The 12,895-nt window shown below is 41.0% G+C and overlaps 1 protein-coding gene across 4 annotated transcripts in view; it reads left to right on the top strand.

Annotated features, from left to right (window-relative positions):
* The window catches only part of LOC121909600 (transmembrane protein 211), a 93,375-nt gene that overhangs the window by 4,860 nt on the left and 75,620 nt on the right, over positions 1 to 12,895 (top strand). The window lies entirely within an intron of this gene.

Genomic DNA, 12,895 nt, shown 5'->3' with positions numbered 1-12,895 from the left:
ATTTTAGGTTATTTTACACCAAAAAGTGTTGTAACTAGTTTACCTTTACTCATGTTACATTAATTTGATAGCTTTTGTGAACTTCTACTTTTAAAGTGTTTAATTTCACCTTTGATCAAGTGCATTTTTATCAGAAACTAGACAGCTGTGGAGCCGTTTACAGCAAACAGTCAACCAGCAGAACAAAAGAACAAAATAGTAATGCAACTTTGTTAATTTTTGACATTTTCAATGATTCTATCTAAGGCACTGTGTGAAAATTATTAGGGGAGTCAGAGAAGGAGGAGGGTGTTATAATTTTTCTTTTGGTTGAAGGGTAAACTGACTTTTTTGGGAGAGCAGGAGAGAGACTTATTTTTTCTTGTCCTAAATTTATATTTTAATTCAGCCTTCCTTTGCAATATAGTTAATAGTTGCATCAAAAAGACAACTTTCACTTGAACCACGTTTCATAAACATGCACTTTGCCATAAGCAGAGGACAGTCTCTGTATGCTTTACTGTCTCTGTGTCAGTGTTTTATTAACGTGTACATTGGTGGTGCCCATGAGAATTTCCATTAAGATATTTAGGTTTAAACTGGGGTACATGATTAAACAAATTGTACCAATCTAACACTGTTATATAATTTTGACAATATAATATATTTAGCAGGTGCCTCTAAGTCAGGAGGAGGGTTCAGTGGTAACATTAATAATGCTAGGATAGGGAGAGCCTTGCTTTTTTACAAAGTGAAAAACAAGGTTCTGTCTCCCTCACCGCCCCAATACGTTTTGTAAAGTCCCTTAAAACAAAGTCGTAAAAGGTCTGTCAAAGTTTATCCTAACCTTTTGAAGTCATGAAGATCATACCCAACAATGACCAAGTAATTCAATAACATTTAGCCAAAGCATATTTTGAAAAAGGTACATTTGACTTTTGATCAAACAGATTTAAAAAAAAGTACTCGTATATAAAATATCTGTGAAATAAATATCTTTGTTACCTCAAATAGGAGATACTGTATGTGAATGCAGACAATACATTTGTTCACATTGTACTAAATCTAAGACTTCATCAACTCATATAATATATAATTTTAACAGATAAGATAAAGTTCTCTGAGTTAAAAAGACAACATTAAGACCATGACATGACCTATACTTCCATATTTCTTTTGTTATCCAGAAAAAACAACAGTCAAGTGAATGCACTGTTATTAAATATTTCTCTTTTAAAGGACCAGTATGTAGGATTTAGTGGCATCTAGCGGTGAGGTTGCAGATTGCAACTAACTGAATACCCCTCCCCCTCCCCTTCCAAGTGTGTAGGAGAACCTACGGTGGCCGCAAAACACATGAAAAATGCGAAAAATGTGAAAGGCTCTCTCTAGAGCCAGTGTTTGGTTTGTCCATTCAGGGCTACTGTAGAAACTTGGCGGTGCAACATTGTGGACGCCGTGGACAAAGATCTGTTCCCTATGTAGATATAAAGGGCTCAAACACAGTGATTCTTATTTTCAGGTGATTATACACTAATTAAAACATACTTATGAATATTATATTCCATTTCTGCCAAGTCCGTTCTGCTAGATGCTGCTAAATTCTACACACTGCACCTTTAATAAGGTATGATATATGCCCTTCAGACCAGAGCATGATGCTCCTGGTGGAGAGCGAGTTCAGGTAGAGATTCACCGGTGTGTCTGCCGTCTAATATCAGAATGATGGACAAGGTCTGGCCTTTATCTGTCTGAACAACATGAGAGAGAAATGAAGGGTCTGTGCTCTGAGTTGGCCTCCACTGCGGGGGCCAGAAGGTCCAATGACACACACATACACACACACACATTCCCAAGAGACTCAATGTATTCGCTGCCACTTACTGACAAACACACCGGCTCAACAGAGGACCCAGCAGACTAGCAGAGGGCTGTGAAATCTCCGCTGAACAGAAAACCATCATTTCGTCCTTGATGCAGGCTCGAGTCGCTCCTTAGATTTAGTGTAGCAGTAAAGCTCCTCTCTCCCCTCTCTGCCTCTTATAGCCTCTCTCCTTTAATGCTAATGGGGAACCTCTGTGGTGAAAGCCATTTGTGTGGAAGTGTGTCTGCCTGTTATAAATGATGTTATGGGGTCTAATGCACATGTTGTATTCCTGCTTCCCCGTGGGGAGTCCACTGCCCGGTTTGCATGAGAGACAAAGACGGACTTGTCTGGATGCTTTCTCCTGCCGACCTCATTCTGTTCAGAGCTTCATGCGCAGCTCTTACCACAGAGGCACGTTCACCACGTACACAAGTATGACATGTCAAAGTGATGTGATGCACCCACACATAAACACGCACATATTTTTTTTTACACGCACATGCACGCACACGGTGAGATGAAAAGAGTCAGAGTGACGCAGACATGTTAACTCGCAGGAAAAAAAAATGCTTTCTCACATATCAGCGTGATCAAAAGAGACATTGATGTGATGTACAGTGGCTGTCCATGTCAGCACTGAGGCAGTAATTAGGGGTTCAGGGAGGGATGGCCGAGGGACATTAGAAAAGAAGAGAAAGAAGTAGACCCAGTGTGTTATTTAAATAAAAATGCCTCTTTTGCTACCTTCCAAAAAACTCAGCTATAACACATTGTCCATGCTAAAACAAGGCTGTATCCACTCAAAACCAGCGCCCCAGCAAACCGCCCCCGTTCACAGCACAAAGGAGCCATCATCCATTTTCACACTCAGTAATAAACTGAACTCTTTTCAGCTGATATCATAAAAGGAAATCCACTTGTAATGTCGCGGCCACCAGCTCCAGCCTATTTCCACTCTGATTCCCCTGTGACCTTTAGCCCAGCCTCTTGTTCGCACACTTACCTGTGAACAGAAAAGAAAGAAAAGTACAAAGTACATGGCATGGACGAGAGGAGGGAGCGAGCACAGGAGAGACACAGGGAGGTCAAGAGTCGTGTTTTACTACCGTCTCTTCTGCCGGGTTGTTTTTCAGGTGGCTGGTTAAGAGCAGAGCTACACATCATCTCGCTGCTAGTGGTGGCGTGCTGCCTGGCAAAGCACATAGCCCCTGCTTTATGAGACAAACACATCCTTGGCCCCCACGCTCAGCCTTATATGAATTAGTGGTGTTTTGTATTTAGTTGTCTGTTCACCTTGACTTATACCAGGTACATAAATAGACTCATTGCAAAAACTACAGTGTAGAGAGCAGGGGAAGGCGCTGGAACTGGAAAGAGAGATAAATGTTTGGTCCTTTGACAGCAAGTCTTGCGTGAAATGTGGTGTGCTGACTTATTATCATACGGCGCATGTTGACTTCAAGGCCACCTTCTGACTGGTGACAAAATGAATGGTAGGCAGTATGTATACAGAGGAGCTTTTTAAAATGATAGATTTGAGGATGAATGGGCCATTTGGATGGCATCCTGATTCTCGTTTTTACCCCCTCACATGCTTGTGTGTTCTCTTGTTTACCCTTCTGAACTCCCAGTGTTAACGGCTTCATAATGCATTTTGACTACAATATCTATTAGAATGAGTGAGACGCATATAAAGATGTGCTGAGATATCAGCTTATCTTTTATTTCAAATTGGTCCAGACAGTATTGTCTGCCTCTGATATGAGCTTTTGGAGAATTTGTCAATACCCTGCTGACGTCTATGGGAGGCATTTAAAGGATTGTACTATGGTAACTCTGCATTAATTACAAAACATACATACTTTATAAAGCTGCTCATCCTTTTTGAAAGCACATTGTGAGCTTGCACATTGCTTTCCTTCCAAACAGCTTCTTGTTTCAGTTTATGTCAGCACACAATGAAAGTTAACATACAGAGACTTGAAACTTGCTTGAGAAAGGTAATCCATCGCATCACGTTGCCTTTATTTACAGTATTTGATCAAGTTATGTCATTATTGAATTCATGAAACAACCAAATTCACACGATCAATCTCAAAACATTCATTTTATACTGTACTGTTTGTCTTCTGGGTTTAAATTTGTGATATACAGCATACAGTAGCTCTTAACGTAATACCTTTTGAAATCTCACACTGAAATTTTGCACACAGTGTCCTTGAACGCCACGACAAGTAGGCTCGCAATGCCTTATGTGTTTCAAGAACATTTCAAGCCTCTGCAAGTTGAATTCATATGCTGCTCTGAGAAGAATAAAACCAATGGCTGCCTGGAAGGTAGGAAATCATTTTAAGACGCTTTTGAAAAAGTAGTTAACTCAGTTAAATTCAATTCACTTTAATGACCACCACACGGCTATCCTGGTGTAACTTGTTACTGGTACAGTTTGTAATATCACAAATACACACATCACAAGTTACAAATGTGAATGGGAAATATGCAAAATGAATAGTATGTTCCTTTAAATTGAATTGGACGCCTCTCAGTTATGCATTTCTTACTGTATTGTTGCTATTAATTGCAATATTTTAGTACAGAGTGTTTGTGTCTCCTGGTTTTAAAATGCATTATGCACATACTGGGAGCATTACAGGGGTCTTGCTCAAGGACAGTTTGACATGTAGAGGTGGAGATTGACCCACAAACTCTACAGTAATGGCTGAGCTGCTCTACCACCTGAGCTACAACCGCCCACTAGATGTTTGTCCACATGATTGAAAAATAGAATTTATTCATTTTTTTGAAGGAGTCACTTCTGCTACCTTGAGGTAGGGTGTGTCTCATCTAAATCCTGCATCTGTGGATTTTGTCACAAATTCCTAGATGTAAGATTTTGGCCGTGTGTGTGTGTGTGTGTGTGTGTCGGCTGGCTTTCGGAGGGGGGAGGGAGTGTGTCGACAGGCGGAGCGGGGCAAGAGGTCAGCGCTGCATACGGGAGAGGAATTGAAAGTGCAGAGGAACAGCTGTCCAGATGATGGATAGAACAGGTGGCTTCGAGAGAGATGATGAGGAGGAGAGAGGGGAACATGTTGATCTGCATATTATACCCACGGAGGTGAAATAGAGAGGAAATCAGTCTGGCTGAGGAGGAAAAGGATTTATGATCTCATCAGCCTTGATGGATGGATGCTACCTGCTGCGTGTGATCATTTTCTGCTGCTTTTTATATCTGGTAGTTGATATTCTCAAAGGAACTGGCACAGCAAAACACTTGCTCTGATGATGTGCACCTCCAAAAGACACTGATGGTCAAAACTGTGATTTACTCCGCCGGCAGACAGGAGAATGTTTATTCAAATACTGGCTGAATTCCCAACCGTGCGTTTATCTCTCTCTTATGAATTATACTCTTTGCTTTGGTGATATTTAAGACCCTCTGATCAGCAGTTCCCAGGTAGACACAGTGAGCTGTCTTAGTGATAGGAGAGCGGGAGTGATGGGGCAGCGGAGCGCTGTTTCCTTCGCCGGGAAACGTGCTGAGTCAGCGGTCTCCGGGAGGCCGCCGTCCATTTGTTAAGCGGCCTGTCACTTCCACCGCCTCCACTGGGGATCCTGCGGGTAGTTTATGTATTGATTTAACAGGGAGCCTTTCTCCATTTTTTAACATAAATGATGGCTCACTCGGCTCGATGCATACAGGCCGGCTGTAGCCGTGCGAGCCGGCCTCCTTCAGTAATCAAAGCACAGGGGTCGCAGGTAAAAGAGCTCAGGCATACCGGGAAAAACACTTTGCTGCCTTCATACAGTAAGTCTACCTCCACTTCACATCTTAAAGCTGTCATTCTGTAGAGGGCAATGTACTAGGAAGACTTCTTTAAGAGGTGAAGATACTAGTTAGATGGAATCAATATATTTTTGTGATTTTTTTCCACTGTGGATGGATATAGTTTTGCTGCTCCACTTTTTCGTTTCTCTCTCAAATCCTGAAACATCAAAACATAAAGCTCCTGGGATCCAGCTAAGCTCCGAAACATAACTTCTCTGTTGAATCCCGGAGCGAGTTGTGCAGCTTCAGAGAGGAAAAGTCCCACGTGTGTAGACTTACTCAGAGTTATATAAAAAGCTTTAAAATATCATACTCTTATAAGCTCTTAGACAGTTTAGACATGTCATACATGACAAAAAAAAAGATAGCCCTTGGTTGGGACATGAATTGCCAGTGTTCCCCTCAAATGTTTAAGTTTTGGGTCAGAAGAAGCCTGCTGGTGTGCAGAAGGGAATTGCAGCATCTAATCAGATTTTCTGATCTTTCTGTGGGGAGTTCTGTCTTACTAGTAGAGGCGAAGACTTTCTTCCTCTCTCACTCAAACTATGATGATAGAGGCGGCCTAAAGGCTCATGTGGGAAACATTTATCACAACCCACTCACACAGTCATTGGGGTTAATGTTTTTGTGTATTAATGGTTATGTACTAGATGCATTTTTAATTTAGCATTAGCATTTAAGTAGCAGTCCCTCTTCTTATCTTGAAGTAATGTGAATTTTTACTATGAATCAATTCCAGCCAACTTCACAACACAATATGCTACAGCTGTGCATTGTTTCAGTTTGATAAATGGACAACAACATGTATTATTACCGTCTAATGTGATTGGTTTGGATGATACAAAGGCTTTCTCTTAGAGTGATGCAGATTGTCTCCAAAAAAACAGCTGAGGGGGGAAAAATATTCCTCAATAAAAAGTTAATTTCCCGAACAGTGAAGAGTTTGATGTTGTGCTAATGTGCAGCTCCAAAGATGAATATGGGAGGATACGGGTAAAGTCTGACATTCATAAGAGAACATAGATGTATAATAAAGTCATTTGGATGCAAGTCAATTTGTACATCAGTGTAACATCTCATATTGAAATCTAGATTCTCGCTTTTAAGATTTTGGTTCAAGTGTTGTTCCTGCTCATAAATGTAAACCCTGCAAGGCTACAAGAATAGGATTCCTGCATTTGATATGTATTCCCATGCAGTTATTAATGACTTTAATAAAAACTGTAGCTCCTAGCTGATCATCTCAACTCACCATTATTCCTGGAAAACTCCCTTATAGTCGTACTCTAAAACAGAAAGATTTTTATACAATATGTTCATGCAGTTTGGGAAAACACAGCACAATAAATGGTAAAAAAAAAAAACCTGCTGAAATCTCTGATCAGTGTTCACCCAGCCAGACAGCAAATCACAAAAGTGAGTTTAATTAGTGACCTACTGTGTAATGATTAACTGTCACCATGTAAGCAGCTCAGCATGTTGTTGTCCAGTTACATCATTCTTACCCTAAGTCTCTGTAGACCAGACTCTGAGCTCCTTAACATGCTCTTTCAGTCATGAGGATGATACTTTATCAGAGTGATGCAACTGTGATTCAGACCTGGTAACACACTTTATTTATTAGGCCTGTGGAGCTCTACTTTCGTCTTGATTTGTGTAAAAAATACGCTTAACTCAAAGAAGATTCCTGACTTTTTTTTTTTTTTTACCGGCAAGAAGGTCTAGTGCTGGTTACCAATTCGACTCCCGAACTAAAGATGTTAATTAAACTTTTCTAAATATTGCCCTATAGCTACATGTTCATTTTTGGGGTCAGTGAGTTTGCTGTAATCCGAGTGTAACATGGACCAGTCTGACTTGCTGATGAAATGAAGCAGAGTGGTGGAGGCAGATATAGTAGCATTTCCAGTTGCTACAGTACAGTATGCATGAATTATGAAATGTGCACTTGGGACCAGCGGTAGTGCAGATCATGCATAAATGCAAGGACAAGCTGGGCTGTGCGAGTTTTTGAGGGTGTGAGTTGTGTGAGAGGTTTGCTGAAGGACGGCTTCTGCTGAAGCCCACACGCTCTCTTAAACTGCTCTATTACAGGTGGAGGAGGCCGGCCCACGTGGTCGCATTGTCTATAAGTTAGACTTTAGCCATGGACAAACTGATTTTTTTTTAACTGGGGGGAGGTCTGTACTTGTAATCAAGCATAAATATGCAAGATTCATAAATATTAAATCCAAATTCTAAAAAAAATCGAAGTAAATTACCTCATTTTTCTGCAAACTCACTAGTCATCGGGGAATAGTAAACCGGTTCAAACTGGACTGTTGAAAGTAACTCATTCTTCAGAAGATGCTCTTCTACAAATCATTTTCATATAATCTTAATTTATTGCACTACATCATGTGATGATACAGTTTTTCAGTCCCAATATTTCCATACAACTGGCCAAAATATAACAGCTGTTGTTCAAATGTGGCTTGACTAACAGGCTAACATGTTGTTATCAAGCTTAAACAATCCTGTCAATTCTCATCCAGATAAGTTGCTTCTTTGATGAACTTATCTTGAATCTTGAAGTGCTCTCTACTGAAATAAAAGCAGCATGAGTTGAGAGGGAAAAGTGCTGATTATATGATTGGAGTTAGATGAAGTAGGCGTGTAGGGAAGCCTACAGCATGCACTAGTACAACAGACTTATGGACATTCAGCACCAGTCAAGCATTTGGACACACTCACTTGAATGAGAAGGTGTGTCCAAGCGTTTGACTGGTGCTGTCAGTCTCATTCAATTTGTATTGCTAAATTGTTACTGCTGTTATTGTGCTTTACATCGAGCTCCACAATGTTTCCACTATTTCTGCAATTCCACTACTGTTAAGTAATTAGATAGCTAGCTCACTGCAAAATCTCATCATAAACATATTCTGATTACTCTATACTCTGGGTTCATGCTCTAAACTAATGTTGTATTCGTTCCTTTTTTAAGTGTTCATCATACTTTGTTTTGTTGTATATTTTATCATGTACCTGTATAGGTGTTCAGTAGGTAACACCATGTAATTAAAATGATATTTCGCTAATTACACCTGCAAATATTGGTTCCTCTATAAAACTGCATGTTCTCATCTAAAATCATACTTCAACATTATATTACATTATAAACAAGTGAGTTGTTTGTGTCTCACACAATGTGTTATCATTATAACTGTGATAAGTCTGCACTTTTGCAGGTTTGGGTTTAAGGACTTGTTGCCCTGACGACAGTTTGAGATCAATTTTAATCTGGACTCAAATCATCAACACTCTAATCTGTTCCACAAGCAATAATTTGAGAGAAATCCTCGTTCTATACCCTGTGTCCTCATTCACCTCAGTTCAGGAAAATTGAGTAGGTGAGTCAGTGCTTTTTATTATGAGGACTTGAGTCATACATTTTGTCTACCTACTGGACTGAGTGAGCTTCAGCCTGATAAACAGATACTAGATGAATAAGTCATCTATTGTACAGATGGAGCCTTTCTGTATGTGGGCTGTAGTGTTATTATGCCAGTGTGAAAAAGTACAGTATTTCTTTTTTTCACTTAAAAAAAAAAGGCAAAGTGCTCCCCCCTCTCTCCCCCACATCTTCTCCATATTTCTCTCATACTCCTCCATCCTCTCATCTCGTACTCTCCCCTCAGCTCTCTCTTGCTCTCTCCTACGGTGCCAATGTTTTTTGATGTAAAAAGATCAACCATAACTTCTCCTTTTGTGCGCTCTGCTGTTTGTTGGGATGCCAAATATACGTTAATTCTAATGAGCAAACATGGCGATTAACAGTCATCATCTTGGTTTCTTTCATCACTTCATTCAAATTTTGCTTTTCATCCATTTCTTATTAGCATCTGCTTTCAAAGCCAAGAGACAAAACAAGACAAATTCCACGACTGGTGTCTTTTGTAGACTGAGGGGGGGAAAGAGTGGAGGGGGAGGGGGAGGGCGTCGGACACAAAAGTATCATTTGCGCTATAATTCAATTACAGCATCTATTGAGAGAGAAGAGAAAGGAGAAACTTTGCCCGGGGTTTCTCTCTTTCAACTACCCATCAGCCCCCACCAACAGCAGCCCATTATAGGAGCTGAACAAACCTCTGGCCGGGCTCTCAGGATGCCATCATTAAACCGGCCTGTGAGGGATCCCATATATTTCAAACCAGCTATTTGATCCTCCCATCTGATCTGATCCGCTTGTGTGATCTATTATGAAGAAGAGTGCGATGGAGAAGAGAGAGAAGAGGCGATGTTCAGAAGTATCTCAACCTGTACACCCCCTCATCCCCTCCTCTCCTTCTCCAGGATCTCAACTGCGGTTTAATTGAGAGCAGAGAGAGCGATAAAGAGAAAAGAAGCAGAAGAAAAGGCTTTTGTGTTGCATCCTATTTGGATATTTTGCCCTGCAGGTATAGTAGATGATGACTCTGATCTGAGGCGGTAAAGTTTGGAGGCAAGAAGGAGGTTTAATGATCTCAATCTCTGCAAGCCCTCTGCTTTGGTCAGGGAGGTGCGGCTGTGTGAGCTGTGCATAAGCCTGCTGCTCTCATCTCTACACTGTGGGGAAACAGTGAGAATCAGTCATGTAGTGCTGCAGTGTGTGTGTGTGTGTGTGGGCAGGTGGTGCTCAGCAATGCCAGATGGACACTTGATCATTTGTCACACAATTCTTGATTAACCCATAAAGATGAACCCAGTGTATAAGCCCTCATCGACATCATCAGTGGATCATTGAGGGAATTTATGTGTCTCTTTAAGTTTCTTTAGCTTTTGATCTTTACAGCTTTACAGTATTACAGTATTTTGATATGAATGGGACTGCAGGGCTGCAGTGCTTCGTGTAGTTTTGAAAGAGAGGTATTTTTCACGGAACAATGTGCCTAAAATAGAAGCTTTTTCTCCGCGTCCTATAGTCCTCCATCACAGTCTCTTACATATGAGTCATTGTCTGTGCTTCTCCACCTGAGGGTTTCATAAAGATGATTCTCCTCTGGGATGATACCAGCGTGCATCTATTTCCTCTCGCTGCTCCGCGGCTGATGTGAAACCAGAGCTGTGGTTTATCCCTTTCTCCAGCAGCTCTGGGACTCGAGCCTCACTGAAGTTTTTTGGCAGGTTGGCAGGTACCCGAGGCAGCTTATATTTGTACAACTTCTATTCATAGAATGAAATAAATCTTATTCTTTTTGAAAATGAAGAACATGATGGAACATAATGGTTTTTACTGTGCAAAGAGCTCCAGTAATCTCTCTCCAGAGTAATCTGTGGTCTAATTTTCTCTTTTGTTGGTGTGGAAACATTTAGGCTGCAGTTTTTACCTTTTTATTGGCCATACAGTTCATTTAGTTAAAATCTGAGAAGCTATAAAATAAGCTATGCTATGGGGACATTACAACAGCAGAATCTATGTTGACAATCACAGTTGGAAACAACCTGAGAGTAGACTGCGAAGTCAGAAGAACACTGGGAAAAAGAGAAAAACTTCATTAGCACCTCACTCCTAAGATATTCACAGTTGCATACAGTCCTGATTCAGGGCGTATATGCAGCTGTCATTATTCAAACTCACACATGACTGGAATATGATCATTTATATTGGAGACAGGTCATAGTGCAGCTTTGGCTCACTGATGAACAATAATCTGGGTTTATTCATCACCCCAGAGCCCAGAGGTGAAGTTTGGTCTCCAGGTGGTGCAGCAGGTGGCAGTTATTAGTCTGGCAGGGAGGCAGCTGCCTGCAGCTCTCAACCAATCTCAGAACCCATCAGCTATCGTCTGACGACGATTTAGCCTCTGGGGGCGATGGCCAATATTTCGGGGGTTCCGGTGAAGCCAGCGGATATCCGGATAACTGATAACAGATAACGGATAACAGTTATTGGATATTGGGGCCAAGACTTCCTCTTCTGTGCATCAGTCATTGTTTACAGTCTGATTAGCAACTTGCGAGATGCAAGAATGGAGTTGGAGTTGAGAGACGATGTCTACGACTGGATTGTTTCACAAGTAGCCAGTTTACACTCAGTTAACAGTTTTAAACCAAACAAACATCAATACTTTTTGTAGGTGTTTTAGGTCCAGATGACATATTGGTTCTGCCTCTTTCGCTCCCCACACGGACTGTTTACCTGCATTCAACCAAAGCATGTTCCTGTAGGAATTCCCAGAGTGGAAACAGAAACCAGAACGCTTCTGATCCCAAAATCTTGTCCCTTGCCTACAGATTCTGCATTCATATGCAGATATCTGTTTATAGAGATTAGCTCTGGATAAACTGGAACCACGCCAGCTACAGCGGACTGCTGTGGGCATGATCAGATTAACCTGCAAGGGGGCCCAGGGGCAAAAATGTGATGTTTCACTATATCCTCACACATCCAAACACCAACCAGTACTCCCATGCTGGAATAGAATGCATAGAATGAAATAAATCTTATTCTTTTTGAAAATGAAGAACATGATGGAACATAATACCACCTGGCCCCAGGTTTGCAGTATTAATTATCTTGAAGCTATTTGATTAAACACAACTTCCTATGGGCCACGTAAGCACCTTATGATCTAAAATTATTAAGGTTGTAAAGCTGTTAAAGCTAAACTTTGATAATAAAGGATCTGTCTTGATATTGTACTTTATAGTGGTGCAAGTTCCCACCTTTCCCGGGCCACTACCCCGGGCTAATCCAGCCTCAGCTCAGCTGTGGGTTGAGAAGAGAGATGCCTTGAAGATTGCAACGCAGTGTGTTCATACACAGTAGGGTTTCTGCTTTCAATACAAACACACAGAAAAAAAGCACTATGTTTGGTTGATAAATACAGTCCACTAGACAGAAGTTGAAGTAAGAACAGAAATGACAGGTTGCGGTTGTGTTCTTGCAGCCTCTGGAGATTCTGAACCAACTTCCTGGCCTGAACTATGATCCAGATCAAACATTCACACAATATACATACTGTACAGTAAATGCCTAGAAATGTGAAGTATAAAGGTGTGTGTGTTCTCTTGCCTTTGGTGTGTTTAGGGGTGTTTCCTGGGCTCATATATGATATTCCTCCCAGTTCATTCTACTGTCAGTGTGTGTGTGTGTGTGAGTGAGTGTGAGTGTGTGTGAAAGCGACACTCTGACTGTACGAGAGATTCTCACCATGTTTTCATTTAACATGACACCGAAGACTCAACACCACATTAAAGCATTG

This window comes from Thunnus maccoyii, chromosome 13 (genome assembly GCF_910596095.1).
Source record: "Thunnus maccoyii chromosome 13, fThuMac1.1, whole genome shotgun sequence".
Lineage (NCBI taxonomy): Eukaryota > Metazoa > Chordata > Actinopteri > Scombriformes > Scombridae > Thunnus > Thunnus maccoyii.
This window is presented reverse-complemented; position numbering and strand designations above follow the sequence as displayed.